The sequence below is a fragment of the Malaclemys terrapin genome, chromosome 13 (assembly GCF_027887155.1).
Source record: "Malaclemys terrapin pileata isolate rMalTer1 chromosome 13, rMalTer1.hap1, whole genome shotgun sequence".
NCBI classification, from domain to species: Eukaryota; Metazoa; Chordata; order Testudines; family Emydidae; genus Malaclemys; species Malaclemys terrapin.
Window position 1 is genome coordinate 37,269,977 of NC_071517.1, and position 19,784 is coordinate 37,289,760.

General features: G+C 43.7%; 1 pseudogene; it reads right to left on the reverse strand.

Annotated features, from left to right (window-relative positions):
- Positions 1-8,566: 8,566 nt before the first annotated feature.
- Positions 8,567-9,569, reverse strand: LOC128848392 (olfactory receptor 12D1-like; annotated as a pseudogene).
- Between the last annotated feature and the right edge of the window lie 10,215 nt (positions 9,570-19,784).

Sequence of the window (19,784 nt, forward strand, 5' to 3'; positions counted from 1 at the left end):
TCAAGGCACCCCTTGCAAACAGGGGCGGTCTGCTGGTCACACGGATTCGGCGGCGCACCTGCTGGCGGTCCGCTGGTCATGCGGATTTGGTGGCATGCCTGCGGGAGATCTGCCGGTGCCACAGCATCGGCGTCCCTGCTGAATTTCTGCCGAAGTTGCGGGACCAGCGGACCTCCGGCAGGCATGCCGCCGAAAGCAGCCTGACTGACGCCCTCATGGCGACCGGCATGCTGCCCCACACAGCTTGCCACCCCAGGCACGTGCTTGCTGCGCTGGTGCCTGGAGCCGCCCCTGCTTGCAAAGTTATTTTGTTTGAACATCCCCAGTCCATATTGCAAAAGAAAGAGTGGTGTTAATCTTCCCTGCTCTGACCACAACCGAAGCTCCACCCATTCACAATTCAAACTAAAATGTCACTCACAAGAGACTGTCCCTCTTCTTGCTTGCTTGATTTGATCAGCAGGAAAATAGTTGATGTCTTTGACATTTATAGCAACGCCATTGAGTTTCAGGATGAACAATTTACTGGCCAAAAACTGGGTTTGCGACAAAACAAAAATTTCCCCCCAAAATCTCCTTCCTACAAAAAAAGTTTTATTTTCCATCTGAAAACTGGAAAACTGCAAATTTTCATCCACCTTAACTCTCCAGCCTGGGCTGTCTCTCATGATGCTTTCCTAGTGACAAGCAGCTGTTATCACTCAGGTGATGTTATCACTCCAGGTGCTGTTATCACTCAGCCACCAACATACAGAGACTCACCCAAGTAAGTTGCATGAATGCTCTCTAAGCCACTCATGAACTATATAGAGGGAGACACCAGCAAATACCCCCAAGCCTCAGTCTTGCACCCCAGAAATGCACCATCTTACACTGCTCAAGACCTTCTCTTGAAGCTCATTAATTACTTTGCCACTTTGTCAAAGGATAGTGGACATGCACCAGCCTTTGTAATCTGAGCAAATTCCCCAAGCACTTTAGACAAGCTCACTGGTAAAGATAAAACATTCAAATAAGTTTAACTACAGAAAGACATAAGGCATAAAGGTCAGAGATAGTTACCTAAGAAAATAAAAAGAAAACACACATTGTAAATCCTAAACTCTATTAGACTAAGCAAGATTTGGATTATACAGCTTTTCTCACCCCACTGGATGTCACAGGCAGGCTACAGTTCTTAATCCACAGATTGAATTTCCTTCTCAGCCTGGGACCAATCTCCTCAGTTCAAAGTCTTTGTCTTCCCAGCATTCTTGTTACCTTCAGCATAGGAGGGGGAGGAGAGTGGTGGTCTCAGGATGCCACTGTCCCTTATTTTGAACTCTCAATTCATCTCATGTCCCAGAGAAGATACTGGCCTAGGCATGTCCTGGTGGGCGGTTGCGCAACTGAGTCATAGAGTTGAGCAATCCCCATTGTGTGGTGCTTGCGCAACTGTCTCTTACAGAATTGTAAACCTCTTGTTTACAATTCCCCTGCTAGTCAATGGCTTGTGATGGTGGCTTAACGCCTGTTTGGATGTGGGTCACCTCCTTTCTTGCCACCGGATAGCTAGCTGTGGGCATCTCCCAGCCACACAACATATTTCACATCAACCATATAGCAGAATATCATAATTCCATATACAATGATGATACAGATATTTTGACAGAACAATGAGTTTCAATATATCATGACCTTTCATTGGATATCTTACATGACAACCTTTGTACAAAATATCATAATCATATACAAATTATTAGTATGGGGGTTACAGGGTGCTATTTTAAGGTACAGTGCATCACAAAGGCAAGCAGTGATAAACTTAAAGGGAGGGGAGTTCATAGCTACATATATTCCAAGGCCAGAAGGGACCATTGTGATCATCTAGTCTGATCTCCGGTATAACACAGGCCATAGAACTTCCCCACAATAATCCTAGAGTAGATCTTTTAGAAAAACATCCAGTCTTGATTTAAAAATTGTCAGTGATGGAAAATACATCACCCCAGGTAAATTGTTCCAATGGTTAATTACTCTCAATGTTAAAAATTTGCATCTTATTTCCAGTCTGAATTTGTCTAGTTTCACCTTCCACTCAGTGGATCACATTGTACCTTTCTCTGTGTCACACTTTAATCTTCTCTTTGTTAAGCTAAATAGATTAAGCTCTTGGAGTCTATCACTATAAGGCATGTTTTCTAATCCTTTAACCAGTCTTGTGGCTCTTCTTTGAACCCTCTCCCATTTCTCACCATCCTTCTTGAATGGTGGACACCAGAACTGGTCACAGTATTCCAGCAGCAGTTGCACCAATGCCATATACAGAGGTAATGTAACCTCTTTACTCCTACTCGAGATTCCCCTGTTTGTGCATCCCTGGATCACATTAGTCCTTTTGCCTACAGCATTGCACTGGGAGCTAATGTTCAGCTCATTACCCCCCCAAACCTCCCGGTGCCCCCAAAATCTTTTTCAAAGTCAATGCTTCCCAGGACAGAGCCCCCAGCCTGTTAGCATGGCCTACATTGTTTATTCTGAGATGTATACATTTACATTTAGCCATATTAAAACACAAAAGTTCTTCCACATTTGTTCATCAGTTTCTTGGAAGATATTTGCATCCAATTTGTAAACAGGCTGAGAGTAATTGTCTATGTCTGGGATTTTCAGTGGAGCCCAAGGGAGTCGAGTGGCCAAATCCCATTGAAATTAATTTGCCTATGATCCCAATTTTTAATCATCTCTGTGCTGTAACCCTTTGGGAGTGAGACCTGTTTGTATGAAAATGTTCCAAAGATTTTGTTTACATAGCGTTATAGAAATGTAGGGATGGAAGGGACCCCAAGAGGTCATTTTGTCCATGCCCCCATGCTGAGGGAGGAGTAAATATACTTAGACCATACCAGACCATCTAACCTGCTATTTAAATCTAATTTTTTGCAGGGCAGATTTATTTTCTATGCTGGAAATGTAGGCTGGACTTTTCAAAAGCAGCAAAGGGAGTCAAGTGCCCAACTCCCATTACCACACTTTGGGAGTTCGGTGCCTAATTCTTTTAGGCTCTTTGGCTCCTCCCAGGCTCTGTTTCAACCTCAGCACTAGAGCTGGTCACTATTTTCCACCTAACACAATTTGGACAAAAAATGACTTTTTATCAGAAACAATGTCGGGAAAATTTTATTTTCTGCAAAAACTGAAAATGTGTTGGTCAAAAGCATTTCAGGCTTTGGTAATAATATTCAGTGTTTGAAATATGATTTTTAACAGAAAGCACTGAATCTCTGTTCAGAACAGCCCTACACCACTGCTTAATGCAGAGATTCACAATTTTTTATCCCTGAGGCCCACCTGTGCTGCTGATGGACCCAATCACGGCATTGTCCCTGGGAGGCCTGTGGGGCTGATGATCCAGGAGGCCCGGCAGCCTTGGATTGCGGGGGGTGGTGACTCAGAGCGGGAATGGCCGTGAACCCTCCAGTCTCCTCCAGCTGCCCTGGGAGTCGCCACCACATGGGGATGGCCCTTTCTCCTCAACCACCGCCCATCGCCTGGCGTCACCGCTTCCCCTCAGCTGCCCGCCGGGGGTGCTGAGCTCCTCTGGCTCTGGGCAGAGTCCATTGCTGGCCACCACGCCGTTGCTGGCCTCTTCTCAATGCCCCTCATCCTCCCCATGTCTGCGCCAGCAAACCACCCAAGACTATGGTACAACCCATCTTTGGGCCGCAGCTCACAGTTTGGGAACCCCTGGATTCATGGAATGACAACAGCTCTGCTAGCAAGGAAATCTGCACAGCTGCATGCACATCTTATAAAGCACTTTAGAAAGATGGGACAGAACCATTACCTTAATTCTTCTAAAGGGAAACTGAGGCACGGATGGGGAATGTGACTTGTCCAAGGTCACACAGCAGGCCAATGGGAGCGTCTTCTTCAGTAACTAGGGATAAACTTTTCAAAAGGTCTTAAGTGACTTATAGGAGCAAAATCCCACTGAAACTCAGTGGGATTTGTGCAACTGCATCACCTCGATGTTCAATATCTTCATCAATGATTTAGATAATAGCATGGAGAGTACACTTGTAAAATTTGAGGTCTAGAGGACCTCTCAAAGTCCCTTCCAGTCCTATGATTTTATGATTCTATGGTGCCTCACAATGGGATTCAAAAAAATCAGCATGATAGGTGGCTCCTCGCCTAAGCTAGCCAATGGGAGATTCCAAGAAGAGGGTTGTGTCCTAAGCCCCGCCCCACTCCTAGAGTTAGGTGCCTATGTCCAGGATGTGGGGAGGTGCCTCCCTCTGGCTGGGATTCTCAGCTGCAACCTCTCTCTTGATGTTTGGTGCCTATGGTGCTATTCCAAGAAGCTGGGGGATGGCGGGGGCGGAGGAAGGAAGAGCTCCTGCATAACTTTTAGCTCAGTGGTTAGGATGCTCACGTGAAGCGGCAGCTCCAGGCACCAGCGCTCCAAGCATGTGCCTGGGGCGGCAAGCCGTGGGGGGGCACCCTGCCGGTCCTTGCGAGGGCAGTTGTCAGGCAGCCTTCGGTGGCTTGCCTATCAGATGTCTGCCAGTCCCGCGGATTCGGCGGCAATTCGGTGGCGGGTACACCGAATCTGCAGGACAGGGGACCTCCCACAGGCAAGCCACTAAAGGCATCCTGCCTGCCATGCTTGGGGCGGCAAAAAAGCTAGAGCCGCTCCTGCTCACATGGGATGTGAGAGACCCCCATTTCAAGTTCCTTCTCTACCTGAGGGAAAGTAGGGGATTTGCTACGTCCTAGGTGAGCGCTCTAATCACCAGGCGAAAGAGTCATCCTCATGCTTGCTCTCTCTCTGGCCTATGGATTCTTTCATTATTTATTCACAGTGGAACAGCTTAAATAGGAGGGACTGGGGAAGCCCAACATCGCAATATATCATAACCCCTCAGAGGTGACAGATCCCTGTTCAAATCCTTTCTCCCTTTCAGGCAGAGGGGGGATTTCAACTGGGGGTCTCCCACATGCTGGATGAATACCACGACAACTGGTCTAAAACTTATCAGGGAACTCCTCCACCTTGTGTTTCCCCCGTCCCCTGTTTGTTTTGTATAAACTTGCCTATAGGAGCCTAATCTGGTACGTGAACTCTGAGCATGCTTACCAGATCAGGCTCCTCAGGCTGGTTAGATGAAGGAACAACTATCTTCCCCTATTTTCTGCATCACTGTGGGGCTCAGATGTCCAGATACCTGGCATGGGGCTTCAGTACTCATACTCAGAGGCAGAATCATAGGTGCCTAGGGAACTTTTTCCTGAAAAAAATTAGGTTCCAAGAGAGTTGAGGCAGCTGAGCAGGGTTTTGTGATTCCCAGTGGGGCCTGATTCTGGGGTTTATGCACCTAACATAGCAGATAGGTACCTAAGTTCTTTAGTGAATCTAGCCCATGGTTGCCTAATTCTCATATTTCCCTTTGAAACACTTTACTTTGGAAGGTCTCTAGGGAGCAGGGACTGGCTCTCACTATTGTTTTTTTTACTTTGCCAAGTCGTTGGGGTTCTGATCTCATTTGATGCCTAAGGGTGTTCATGTAATAATAATAAATAATGAATAATAATTCATCTAATGTTGCCCCACAGTTAGTAGAGATGAGAGAGTCCTGCTATGACATTTGTTCAGCTCCTTCTACCCATTTTTGCCATTGTGATTTCTCCTGTAGAATCATTCTTTCAGTGGCTAACACAGATTGTTCTCCCACCTTACATAGTTCATTGCCAACTTTTCGTTATGTTCAAGGGCCAGGATTGTCCCCTACAACCTGTTTTTTCATTATCCAATGCAGACTGGCTGCTGCAGTTATATATTCTATTGCCATCTTCCCTTTGCAAGTACCACACAAAATCTGTGTTAAAACAGAGAAAATGTTTTACCTTAGTAAATTTGGGTAAAATGCATTGCAGGGATTTTGTAATTATACAAAATTAAGTGTTAAAACCCAAGAACTTCCAAGTTTAGTTAAGAGACCAGAGGCCTAGCTAATAGTGATTAGCTAAGAGAAAGCAGAATAAACAAGATAACATTGCATTTGCTAAGTTATGCTTGGTCAGTAGAAATGCCAGATGTTGAAGCAATAACTGAATAATTATGTTTATCCAATGTTTCAAATTGAACAAAGGATGCCTGTTCCTATTGTGTTTCTCCTGAAGGGAAAACAGTCTTCCCACAGATCCAACCTTGAGTTTATGAAAAAATGGCACATGTCACTATAATGATATGGCATCCTTCCACCTCTCTTCCAAGGGACCAATGCCCTGCCTTAAGACATAAAGGAGACAACCTCTATTTCCATATGCTTTCACTGTTTCTTTGCTTTAACCCCTAGGAATGTATCTCTTGGACAATCAAAAGAGTTGCTTTGTTCCTATGGACCCCAAATCAGAATTCAACATATATATTTTATACTACTAACATTTTATCAAAGTATTAAACTTAAATCCAAACATATTAAGGAATGAAAATGCACAGTTAAGCCACCAAAATAACCTTAACTCTGCCCTATCATATTTTTTTCCAACTTCCCATCTAGTTCAAACAATGAAATTTTGCATATAGGAAATATATGAATAGTCTTTTTTGTATGGTTCATGGCAATTTCCTCACCATTATCCTTCAAAGTTTCACTATCAGCAGTCATTAAGATAGAGTCAAGGTTTAGAGAACATGTCCTTAATTTAGGGTAGAATACATTACAAAGGTGTAATTTCCCCCCAAAAGCCCACAGGAAATTCAAAATTAAAGTTAAACAATATGCATACATGTTAAAGGAAGAAATGATACTAGGGCACCCAAACAAACTTAGCTCTGCCCTATAGTGACACCTTGAAGGGGAAAAAATGAGGGGAGAGGGAGAATCTGTGTACTTAAAAATCTTGGAGTCCAAAAAGACTAAAAGGTTTTAATCATAATTTTAAAGGGTTTTATGTGTCTTTTTTTTATTCATATCCTTCCATGGAAGAGTTTTCTGTTCAGCAATTTCTACAGGGCAAATTTCACCTCCTCGTTCCTGAGAGCTAGATCATGGGGTTCAGAATTGGGGTGACAACATTGTACATGTGGATGACTATAATGTTCCTTTCAGAGGAGACCCCAGGGGAGTTGGTACATAGCATGGAAACACCATCATGGGGTGGGAGGTGCAGGTAGAAAAGATATTGGTCCTGATTTCCCATGATTGTCAGGAGGAAGGAAATTTAAGTAGAGGTACAGCAGGAAGTTGGGGACAAAAGAACCCAGTGTGAAGCTCCTAGTGACGATGTGGAGGAGGCTCAGGTTGAGGCGGGTGCTGCAGTAGGCCAAGCTCAGCAGGGGCTTGAGTCACAGAGGAAGTCGTAGAAGCAGCTGAGGCACTAGAAACACAGCCAGGAGGTCATGATTGTCGCATCAGCACGTTCAGGGATGAAGTGGCCCAGGTGGCTGCTATCAGCCACAGGCAGGCCTGTGGGTTCCTGACCCCAGCGTGTAGTGCAGCGGGTTAAAGAGGGCCATGTACCAGTCACAGGCCATGACAGCCAGCAGAATGGCATTCCTGCTGCCCAGGAAGTGGAAGAAATGGAACTGGGTGAGGCAGCTGGTAAAGGAGATGGCCTGGTGCCCTGAGAGGAAGCCGGCCAGCATCTTGGGTCTGGTGACTGTGGAATAGAAGATGTTTTGCCCAGAAAGAAGGACATTGGGGTGGAAAGTTGGGGCTGAGCCACTGTCAGAAATTTCATACAGATATAGACATTTCATAAGATCATCCCCAATTCTTAAGTGTACCAAGACAGATACCACAAATAATCACACAAGGTTTATTACATGCATAGTTGGGGCATCCAAAAAATCTTAACTCTCCATTGTTGTGACAAGAAGAGGGGTGTGGGGAAAAGAAACAAATCAATGGGGCTTTAAAAATCAGGTTCATTTAAGCTGGCTGCACAGACATTAAAATACCTCGATCACAATTGTATGTTTAGTTGCCAGCTGTGAATACAAGCCAGAGTAGAGATTTCTACTGTAAGAAATTTCAATTATGACGAATAATGGGAGGAAACGAGAATTACAACTAATACATCAATAAATATTCAAATGTGACCTATGTACCAAATTTCAGTGTGTTTTAACAATAAGAGAAGTTGGAAGAGTCTGTGACAGGACAGAGTTACGGTGGTTTGCAAGCCTGATCTGTGCATTTGTATACCTTAACAGGGCTGGATTTCTTTTAAGTGAAATCTTAACCTTCAACTTCCAAGGTTTGTAGCGCTTGGTTTTGGAATCTATGCAATATCTCTGCAAAGTAGTTTAACTTCAATTAATCATATGTATTATAAACCTTTATACCAATTTTGTTTGGGAATAATATTTAAAATTAATCTCCAAACATTTTCCCCCATAACAATTAGAGATGAAGAAATCCCGGGAGGACATTTTTCCATCCCCATCTTGGTCACTGCAAGAATGTCTCCTACAGTCTATTTTTTCCAGGGGATATTGAAGATAGATCCCCTACATTATAATTCCCTTGGTCAACATCTCTCCTTTTCACTTCAAAACAAGAAGCAGTCATTTTATTCAATTCCTTTCAGGGAAGAGTTTTCTAGTGATGAATTTCCTAGTGGCGTATTTCACCTCACTGTTCCGCAGGGTGTAGATGAGGGGATTCAGAGCTGGGGTGATGACACTGTACACTAGGGTGATGATCATCTCTTCTCCCTTGGAGCTTCCTGAAGAAGGACGCATGTAGGCGAAGATCACTGTCCCATAGTACAGTGCTATCACGGTGAGGTGGGAGGTGCAAGTGGAGAAGGCCTTTCTCCTGCTTTCCTGTGACCGGACCTTCAGGAAGAGGAAGGAGATGATGTAGAGGTAGGAGAGGAGCGTGATGATGAACGGACTCACACTGACAATCCCAGTGACGATGTGGAGGAGGCTCAAGTTGAGGTGGGTGCTGCTGCAGGCCAGGCTCAGCAGGGGCTTGATGTCACAGAAGAAGTGGTGGATACGGTTGGGGCCACAGAAGTGCAGCTGGGAGGTCATGATCGTGTGCATCAGGGCGTGCAGGAAGCCATTGGCCCAGGTGACTCCTGCCAGCAGCAGGCAGGCCTGTGGGCTCATGACCAGTGTGTAGCGCAGTGGGTAGCAGATGGCCACGTAGCGGTCATAGGCCATGACAGCCAGCAGCATGGCCTCACTGCTGCCCAGGAAATGGAAGAAATGGAGCTGTGCCAGGCAGCTGGTGAAGGAGATGGTCTGGTGCCCCCAGAGGAAGCCGGCCAACATCTTGGGCACAGTGACTGTGGAGTAGAAGATGTCTAGGCTGGAGAGATTTCCCAGGAAGAAGTACATGGGGGTGTGAAGCCGGGGCTCAGCCAGTACCACCGCCACAATGGCTCCATTCCCCAAAATGCTGGCCATGTAGAGCAGCAGGAAGAGGGCAAAGAGATAGCACTGTAGACCCCCCCACATTGGTGAGGCCCAGGAAAATGAACTCACTCACCTCTGTCTGGTTCTCCATCCCTGCAGGAGGAAGAGGACAAAGCAGCAGAAAGTGAAAGCAGTTTAAGGTTCCACGCCCCTCTATGTTGCAGAACATGGTCCTGATGCAATGCACTGGATTGGAGTCAGACATTTTGTGGTAGAGTGTTTTCTTTCTGCAGCCATAGGTACATTCTGTAACCTGATATAATTGTATAGTAAAAAGAGGCAAAATAATTACTGATTTTTCATTTCTTTGTGAAGCTGAGATAGATAGATAGATAGATTAGATTAGATTAGATTTTCTATCAGTGCAGTTATAAGAGTAATGTATAAAAGTAGACATATTAATCATACTACTTTGCAGTTGCAAAAGCATCTTCCATCCCATGTTGAAGTGGGACTCCAAAGTGCCTTACTCTCACTCATTAAACCTGACCATGGTTCTTGATGAATTTATTTTCAGCAGTTCCTAAAAGGTGAAGAACTCTTTACAGATAAACACTATGCATATCTAATACTGGGGCAATAGCAGCATGGAAAATAGTCATTCCAGCAAAGCACAGATATCAGAGTGTTTGCGATTTTTGGCAAAAGGGGTCCTGAAAGAAACAGGAGAGACTCCAGTGAAAATTTTAGTGTGGTGATTTTCAAACTCTTATTGTTCTCCCTTTATTAGCCCAGTTTGCCAAGAACAATCCAGATAATTTAATTGAACCAACATAAAAAAAAATCAAATATTGTTCAAAGTTTACTTCCCATTGGTTTTCATTGTCCCTTTTGTGAGATTTTTAGGGGGGAAATGTTTAACACTCCTGTTTTATTATTATTATTATTATTATTAATACTTTATTTCTATTACCCACCACTCCCACTCCCAGAAATGAATGAGGTATTCTAGATGAGCCAAGTGGAAAGGTCTTGGAGGGAATCCCAACAATGATGTCAAAGTCTCCCAACACAATGAAGTCTTCTGAATGTCATCACCATGTCGGACACATATTAGAATCTTCCTCAACTTCTCCAACAAGGCTTTGATAGCTTTGATAGCTTGACAGATTAGCAGGTTGAATAGGAAAATCTTGAAAAAACTTCAGTTGACTTCAGTGAGGGTGTAACAATGGCCATTTTTCTACTTTTCATCTGAAAAATTTCCATCACATTCTCAGTCATGTCTGTAGGGGGTGAAGTCTTTCAGGTACAAATCATTACCAAAACGTGGTAGACTGGGGCAATTCACTCACTTCTTTGCCACTGATGCTCTGAGTTGCTTTGGTTCTGTTCATAAATACTATTACCCCCTGCAAAATTGCATCTAATTTGCTAAATCTGTTTTAACCCTTCATGGTCTAATATATATATAGAGAGAGATTACCTATCTCATAGAAGTGGAAGGGACGCTGAAAAGTCATCAAGTCCTGCCCTCTGCCTTCACTAGCAGGGCCACGTACTGATTTTGCCCCAGATCCCTAAGTACCCCCCTCAAGGATTGAACTCATAATCCTAAATTTAGCAAGCCAACGCTCAAGTCACTGAGCAATCCCTGCTCCCAACTAATAATTAATCACAGTGAACCAAATCAGAATCATGGTGGACCAATTCAATGGTTTTAGTATAAATAAATAAATAAACCCAGCAACAATATTTGCTAACTCTGGTTTAATTTTTTTAGGCTGGGATACTCAAATATATTGAATGGAAGTTGAATGCCTAACTCCCTTAGGATTTCTGCTGAGCTGGGGTAAAGTGTAGATCCCTTGAGTCCTAGCTGGTCGTTCTAGCCACTAAATTAGCCTGTTTTTTAAAAAACTGCATTGCTATCTGCTATATCTCACAAACAAGTTATGCAGGAATCATTTGGTGGGATTCTTTGGCATATGTTATACATATACTTTGAAGCATTTGTTTTTTTATCAGTAAATGTCAATGAACATCAATTTCAATGTACACACACAAACCAATGGAAAAATATTTCCATTGATAATAGAAATGTAGACATAGGCAAAGTTAGAAAAATGTTGCTGGAGCACTTATTAGAGTCCCACCTTAATGTGTATAAAATGAGTTGTAATGAATGCTGCATAAGTGGGCTTGGAGGTATCAGCTTTTTATCAGTAAATGTCAATTTCATCATACACACAAAAGAATGAAAACATATTTCTGTTGATAATAGAAATGTATAGCTCGACAACATAAGAAAAATGTTGCTTGAGAACTCATTAGAGTTTAATTTAAGGCTATTTACTTCATATATTTTGACGTGTGACATTGACAATTTGTGTTTTAAGGGTTATAAAGCTTAAACTTTTCGAATCTCAATGTCCACTGTCATTACATAATTATTGTCTGACCTCCCCGCCCCGCATAAATTTCCCACAGCTGTGAAAATTTACATTGATAAAAATGTTTACAAATAAACGTTGATATTATCCATCAAAAATATATTTTAAATAAACCAAAATTTGAATTTTTTTCAAGCCTAGTTATACAGAATGTCAGACTAGATCATAATAATGGTCCCTTCTGGCCTTGAAATTCATGAATCTATGAAACCTTTGCCACCTTCTTAAACATGCTGTGTTTTGAAACTCCTAGTCTAGAAGCCTACCTTAATTTTCGGGGTAATACACAAGTTTCCGAAGCATTGGCTGTTAGGGCTACTTGCATTTCTGAAGTCAGGAGCTTTTCAAAAGGAGTCTGAGGGAGTTTGAAAATCCTACCCTTGGTGACTCTCTCATGCTGTTCCCTCAAAGCTCAGCCAAGGGCCACTTTGGTCCTCCTTGTAATGGAAACAATAACAGTGACTGGAGTCAACGGGCGCTGAAGAGAAATAGCAGGAATATCTGTCTATTCAGAATAGAAGAGAGAAGCAAGCTCCTATTGAATAAACTTCTGGATGGTGTGCTGAATCTGTGGAACAAATGAACCTTTTTATCATTTGCAGTCTGAATCACAGGGGGAAACCAATTTTCATTCTCTTGATGGCTCCTCTGGGGCAGAATCTCTGAACCACATAAGGGTTACTCGTCTGTTCATAACAAGCCAAAAGTTCCCTACAGAGAACAAAGTCAAGCATTATTGTGCAAGCAGGAGCTGCTGGGAAAATAAATAAATAAAGCAGAAATCCTAAGGGAGTTAGGCATTCAACTTCCATTCAATATATTTGAGTATCCCAACCTAAAAAAATTAAACCAGAGTTAGCAAATATTGTTGCTGGGTTTATTTATTTATTTATTTATTTATACTAAAACCATTGAATTGGTCCACCATGATTCTGATTTGGTTCACTGTGATTAATTATTAGTTGGGGGCAGGGATTGCTCAGTGGCTTGAGCGTTGGCTTGCTAAATTTAGGATTATGAGTTCAATCCTTGAGGGGGGTACTTAGGGATCTGGGGCAAAATCAGTACATGGTCCTGCTAGTGAAGGCAGAGGGCTGGACTTGATGACTTTTCAGGGTCCCTTCCAGTTCTATGAGATAGGTATATCTCTCTCTATATATATATTAGACCATGAAGGGTTAAAACAGATTTAGCAAATTAGATGCAATTTTGCAGGGGGTATAGTATTTATGAACAGAACCAAAGCAACTCAGAGCATCAGTGTGGCAAAGAAGTGAGCGAATTGCCCCAGTCTACCACGTTTTGGTAATGACTTGTACCTGAAAGACTTCACCCCCTACAGACATGACTGAGAATGTGATGGAAATTTTTCAGATGAAAAGTAGAAAAATGGCCATTGTTACACCCTCACTGAAGTCAACTGGAGTTTTTTCAAGATTTTCCTATTCAACCTGCTAATCTGTCAACCCCAAGCTATCAAAGCCTTGTTGGAGAAGTTGAGGAAGATTCTAATTTGTGTCTGACATGGTGATGACATTCAGAAGACTTCATTGTGTTGGGAGACTTTGACATCATTGTTGGGATTCCCTCCAAGACCTTTCCACTTGGCTCATCTAGAACACCTCATTCATTTCTGGGAGAACGCTTTATCCAGTTCTCTGGGATCCAAAAACCCCACCTCATTTCAACTCCAGCTCATCACTAAGGTTTTTTTATTAGGCATGTAACAGCTCTTTGCCCATGCTGGCCAGGCCCAGATGCAGGGGGCTTAGGTACAAGGTGATACCACAATTCCAATTCATATCACACACTACACAGTTAATATACATCTTTCCTAGCTATTAACATCTATAAGGACCAAGATCTTCGGAAATTTTGTTCACGCCAATCACTCTGCACATTGTCTAAGGTAATCTTCCCAGTTCAGCGGGTTCCTGCCTACTTTATTTATTATTAACATACCCACAATAGTTAGTTTAGTTAGCTTCTGCCTCCCTCATTTACTATAAACATATTCACAATAGTTATATCAGAAATTACTTGTCCAGACTTAACCAATGAGGAGTCCTTGTGGCACCTTTGAGACTAACAAATTTGTTTGGGCATAAGCGTTTTTGGGCTATAACCCACTTCATCAAATGCATGGAGTGAAAAATACAGTAAGCAGGTATAAATATACAGCACATGAAAAGATGGGAATCACCTTACCAAGTGGGGGATCAGTGCTAACGAGGCCAATTCAATCATGCTGGAAGTGGCCCATTCCCAACAATTGACAAGAAGGTGTGAATATCAAGGGAGGAAAAGTTATTTTTTGTAGTGACCCAGCCACTCCCAGTCTTTATTCAGGCCTAATCTGATGGTGTCAAACTTTCAGATTAATTCCAGTTCTGCAGTTTCTCGTTGAAGTCTGCTTTTGAAGTTTTTTTGTTGAAGAATGGCCACTTTTAAGTCTGTTATTGAGTGTCCAGGAAGATTGAAATGCTTTCCTACTGGTTTTTGAAAGTTACAATTCTTGATGTCTGATTTGTGTCCATTTATTCTTTTGCATAGAGACTGTCTGGTTTGGCCAACGTACATGGCAGAGGGGCATTGCTGACACATGATGGCATATATCACATTGGTAGATGTACAGGTGGAAGAGCCACTGATGGTGTGGCTGATGTGGTTATGTCCTATGATAGTGTCCCTTGAATAGATATGCGGACAGACTTGGCAATGGGGTTTCTTGCAGGGATTGGTTCCTGGGTTAGTGTTTTTGTTGTGTGGTGTGTAGTTGCTGGTGAGTATTTGCTTCAGGTTGGGGGGCTGTCTGTAAACAAGGATGGCCTGTCTCACAAGGTCTGTGAGAGTGAGAGATTGTCCTTCAGGATGGTTGTAGATCCTTCATGATGAGCCGGAGAGGTTTTAATGGGGACTGTAGGTGATGGTTAGTGGCGTTCTGTTACTTTCTTTGTTGGGCCTGTCCTGTAGTAGGTGACATCTGGGTACCCTTTTGGCTCTGTCAAACTCTTTCTTCAATTCCCCAGGTGGGTATTGTAGTTTTAAGAATGCTTGATAGAGATCCTGTAGGTGTGTCTCTGTCTGAGGGATTGCAGCAAATGCGGTTGTGTCTTAGGGCTTGGCTGTAGACAATGGATTGTGTGATGTGTTCTGGATGAAAGCTGGGGGCATGTAGGTAAGTATAGCGGTCAGTAGGTTTCCGGTACAGGGTGGTGTTTATGTGACCATCGCTTATTTGCACTGTCCAGGAAGTGGATCTCTTGTGTGGACTGGTCCAGGCTGAGGTTGACGGGGTGGTGGATATTGTTGAAATCCTCATGGAATTCCTCAAGGGCCTCCTTCCCATGGGTCCAGATGATGAAGATGTCATCAATGTAGCGCAAGTAGATTAGGGGTGCTACGGGACAAGAGCCGAGGAAGCATTGGTCTAAGTCAGCCATAAAAATGTTGGCAAACTGTGGGGCCATGTAGGTACCCGTAGGAGTGCCACTGACTTGAAGGAATAAATCATCCGCAAATATGAAATAGTTGTGGGTGAGGACAAAGTCACAAAGCTCAGCCACCAGGTTTGCTGTGACATTATCGGGGATACTGTTCCTGACGGCTTGTAGTCCGTCTTTGTGTGGAATGTTGGTGTAGAGATCTTCTAAATCCATAGTGGCTAGGATGGTGTTTTCTGGAAGATCACCAATGGATTGTAGTTTCCTCAGGAAGTCAGTGGTGTCTCGAAGATAGCTGGGAGTGCTGCTAGCATAGGGCCTGAGGAGACACTCCACCTACCCAGACAATCCTGCTGTCAGGGTGCCAATGCCTGAGATGATGGGGCATCCAGGATTCCCAGGCTTATGGATCTTGGGTAGCAGACAGAATACCCCTGGCCGGGGCTCTAGGGGTGTGTCAGTGTAGATTTGTTCCTCTGCTTCTTCAGGGAGCATATGGTGCAGTTTCTTTTCGTACCTACCAGTGACATTAATCTACTGAGAGATCTTTCCTATTAATATAGCCAAAAAGGAAATTGTACTAGTTAAATGAATGAACTGAGATCTTCTTCGTCTTACTATTCTTATGGGGTTGAATAAAGAAGGATTGAGGGGTAGAGAAATGTGCCTTTTAGGCACATTAGGTCGGTTTGTGAATGAAAGTAGAAGCTCTTGAAAGAAAAATGAATGTTTTTTATAAGCTAATACCGGATTTAAGGCTGGAGTTGGCTTGTAGTGTCTAAAGCAGAGAGGTGGGGATGATCCAACATGGATCATGCTGGGTTTGATCCACTCGCCCACCCTGAAACTGCCCAGACAGTGGCTTAGCCACCTAAGTTTTCTTTAACAAGTTATGGGCTGTGCAAGCAGGCCAAGATGGCACAACTCTTTCAACTCCCAGAGCACTTCTACAGCACAGATGATTTGTATACACTGTCACTCTGAGCCAAATTTGCAGGTTCATGGGAAACCTGTGAGATCCATGGTGTTTTAGTCCCTGGGCTGATTGATTAGGAGAATAAGAGATGGACACCAGAACTGAGGCAGAATACAGACACTTTCTGTCCAAATTGGGGAACTGGTCCAGTCTCCATTCCCCTGTGAGAACAAGAGCAGAGAGTAAAGGAACCCCTATGCTCAGAATCGCAAACTGAACCCAATCAGAGGCATTGAAAAAAATGGAATTATGCTTCCCATTCCTCCATCAGGAACACAAGGGAAACACACAAAAATCCCAAGAGGAACAATTCTTCTCTGTTTTATTTACCCCCAACGCAATCCTCTCCGCTGCTTATGCCTACCTCAAGACTCTTCTAGGGAAAAAAATCATTGAGCTGATAATATTTCAGGGATAGAAACTGAGAGAGGATACCTCCTGATAGAATGTTGACATAATAGAACAGGGCTCTCAGTTTTAGATGCCTCCTATCCTGGCTCATTTGTTGTCAATTCTGTGCCATCAGGAAGGAGCCAAACCAGAGTACCTAGGACACCATCTGACGTTGCACTCCATATGTTTTATGGAAATATGTTTATAAGTGGAATATGTGTTATGCAAAAGGTCAGAGAAACCTGTGTGGGAGAGTGGAATTTAGGATCCTCCCACCAGGAGGAGGTGCAGTTTCTCAGAAAACGCTTCTCAGCGCCCAAACAGGGGGCAGACAAGACAGTTCCCCACCGGCCGCCAGACACATGTTTTCACAGGGAATCAGATCCCCCTGGGGACGGGGTAAAACTCCTCCAAGGATGCGCAGCTCCAGGAATGTCAGAGAAGTCAATGACTGTTTGCCTTAGGAGGTGGGTGAGGGAAACCTGCAGGTCCTTAGGTCCCTCCAGCATCTGACGAAACCATTTTTGGGGAAGGGGCAGGGGTAGCCGAGGAAGACAAAGACAGGAAAGAAGGGTTTGCAGCTCCTGTGCAAACACCATGTTCCCAGCGGTCCGAGAGAAGCAGGGGGGTTCAGCACTTTGGCTGCTTCCTGAGGGCAGAGAACTCACAACACGGCAATGCTCAGAGCCCCATGACACGGATTCAGAATGCTATCAGCTCACAGCGAGGGGGAGCAACACCCCTCCCTTAGTTTCTATGCAAGATCTCCTATCAGCTGCGGGTCCTTCCCGGAAGAGGGTGCAGGTAGGCTGCTGAGAGGGTGGCGCTGGGGTAAATGAAAGCAGCGGAGGCTTGTTCCTCTTGAGTTTTCTTTGTGTTGCTCTTGTGATCCTGAGAGAGGAACCTGAAGCATCATTTGAGTTTGTTTCAGTGCCTTTGGTTGGGCTAAGGTTGTGACCCTGAGCACAGGGACTCCAGCTCTTAACCCCTCAGGGGAATGGACAATGGAGCAACTTAATATGTTGGACAGGAAGTAGACTGAAAAAATCAAATTATGCTTCCGGTTCCTCCATCAGGATCAAAAGAGAAACACAAAAAATCCCCCCAAGAGGAACAATTCTTCGCTGCTTTATTTACCTCTATCGCAATCCTCTCCTCCTCTTCTTCTGCCTACCTAGCGGCTCTTTGAGGGAAATACATCATTGAACGTATAGAATTTCTGAGATACAAACTGAGAGAGGGGCTTTGAGAGCTCCTGATAGGATGTTGACACAATATAACAGGGCTCTTGGTTTTAGCTGCCTCCTATCTATGCTCCCTATGTTGTCAATTCTGTACCTTCATGAAGCAGCCAAACCAGAGTGGGTAGAGCTCCCAGTTTAGGACTCAAGCCCAAAACCTGAGACTAAGAGTCTTACATTCCATTTATCAGTGTTTACTGTACTGCTCCCCTCTTCCTCCACCTGTATGTTTAACATCCATACCTGCCCAACATCAAGCAATGCCAACTTTCTCCTGGGGAATAAGCTGGAATTTACCCAACTAGGTGCCTTGAACGCATGGATTCTGAAAATCCCTGTAAAATTCCCTGTAACTTCTCTTGCTGCTACTCTAACAAAAATACTAAATAAGTGCTCTTCAAATGTTACAAGAGAGATTGAAATAAGGCCATTTCTTCAGGTAGCATAAAGAGGTTATGGTAGGAGTGGGATTTGAACCCACATCTCCAGAGGGAGACCAGAACACCCAATTGTGGGAAAGACAGAGCCTTGAGTCTAGTGCCTTAGACCACCTGGCCATCCTGCTGCTGTTGGAAAAAAAAGCCCTCTCTCAACCATAGTTTTCTTAAATATTTTATACAGCACAGCTGGTTTTTAGACACAATCACCCTCACCTAAAGTTGCAGGTTTCCTAGAACCCTGGGACTTCTGAGGTGTTCTAGTCTCCCTGCTCGCTTATTAGGGGAATAAAAGATGGACCCTAGGATAGAGGCAGAATACAGACACTCAGCTTTACAAGAACCTCAGACTCCCGCACGGTGAGCCACATGGTCAAGCAGCCAGCACTCACAATCGGATCCGGCTTTTTTTTCTTCTTCTCCAAAATAGCTCAGCACTCAGTATGTTGAGCCCTTCTGGAAATCTTGCAAAAGAGTTTGGTGCCTGAATGGGAGTTGAGTTCTTATGACAATGATTTGTTTTTGGTTTTGTTTCACCAAGAAAATTGAGGGGGAAATATTAATCTAGGGTGAACCTGAATCTTTATTGCTGTTTTCGGTCAGCTCCACTAAGCTGTTTCGGAAGCCGGTCCAGTCCCCATTACAGAGGGTACAAGAAGAGAGAGTGAAGGAACCCCTGTGCTCAGTATCACAACATGAGCCCAACCAAAAGCATTGAAACAAGCTCAAATTACGCTTTAGGTTCCTCCATTAGAATCCCAAGAGCAAGACAAAGAAATCTCAGGAGGAACAGTCCTCTGCTTTCATTTACCCCATTGCAACCCTCTTCACTTCTTCTTCTGCCTACCTAGAGGCTCGTCCAGGAAAACCACTCAGCTGATTATAATTTTGGCATAGAAACCCAGCGGATAGCATTCTGACTTTGTCTAAGGGGTCTCTCAGCTTTGGCTTCTCCCAGTTTGTCAACTCTGTGCAGGCAGGAAGCAGGCAAAGTGCTAACCTCCGCCCCCCATGGCCTCACTCATTTTGCTGATTTTCTTGCCTCTGTTTCCCTTAACCAAAATAAGAAAACAAAAAATAACAAACAAGTAACCACTTTGTCTGTTCTCCAGCCAGCACACTTAAAACTCATTTAAAATCATTACCCGTGTCTCTTGTAAGGTATCATAACAAAGGTTATAAGCTACTGAATATATTCCTCCTATTTGTATGCATGTATCATTTTTGTACCTGAAGCTAGAACTATGAAGTAGAACTTTGAGGTCCTATTGTAATTATGCAAAGCGTGGGCCACTAATGGTGGTTTAAAATCTTGATGACTCCCCTTGACCCAGACAATTGGTTGTAAATGGTTTATTTACCTGCAAACCGTCCTTTGTACGTGTGGGCCAACCCAGGAAGAATGGAGACTAGGGGGGTCTTACAGTGACATGTGACCATGTCACATGATACTGGAATCCATCTTAAATCTGGTATTTTTCCA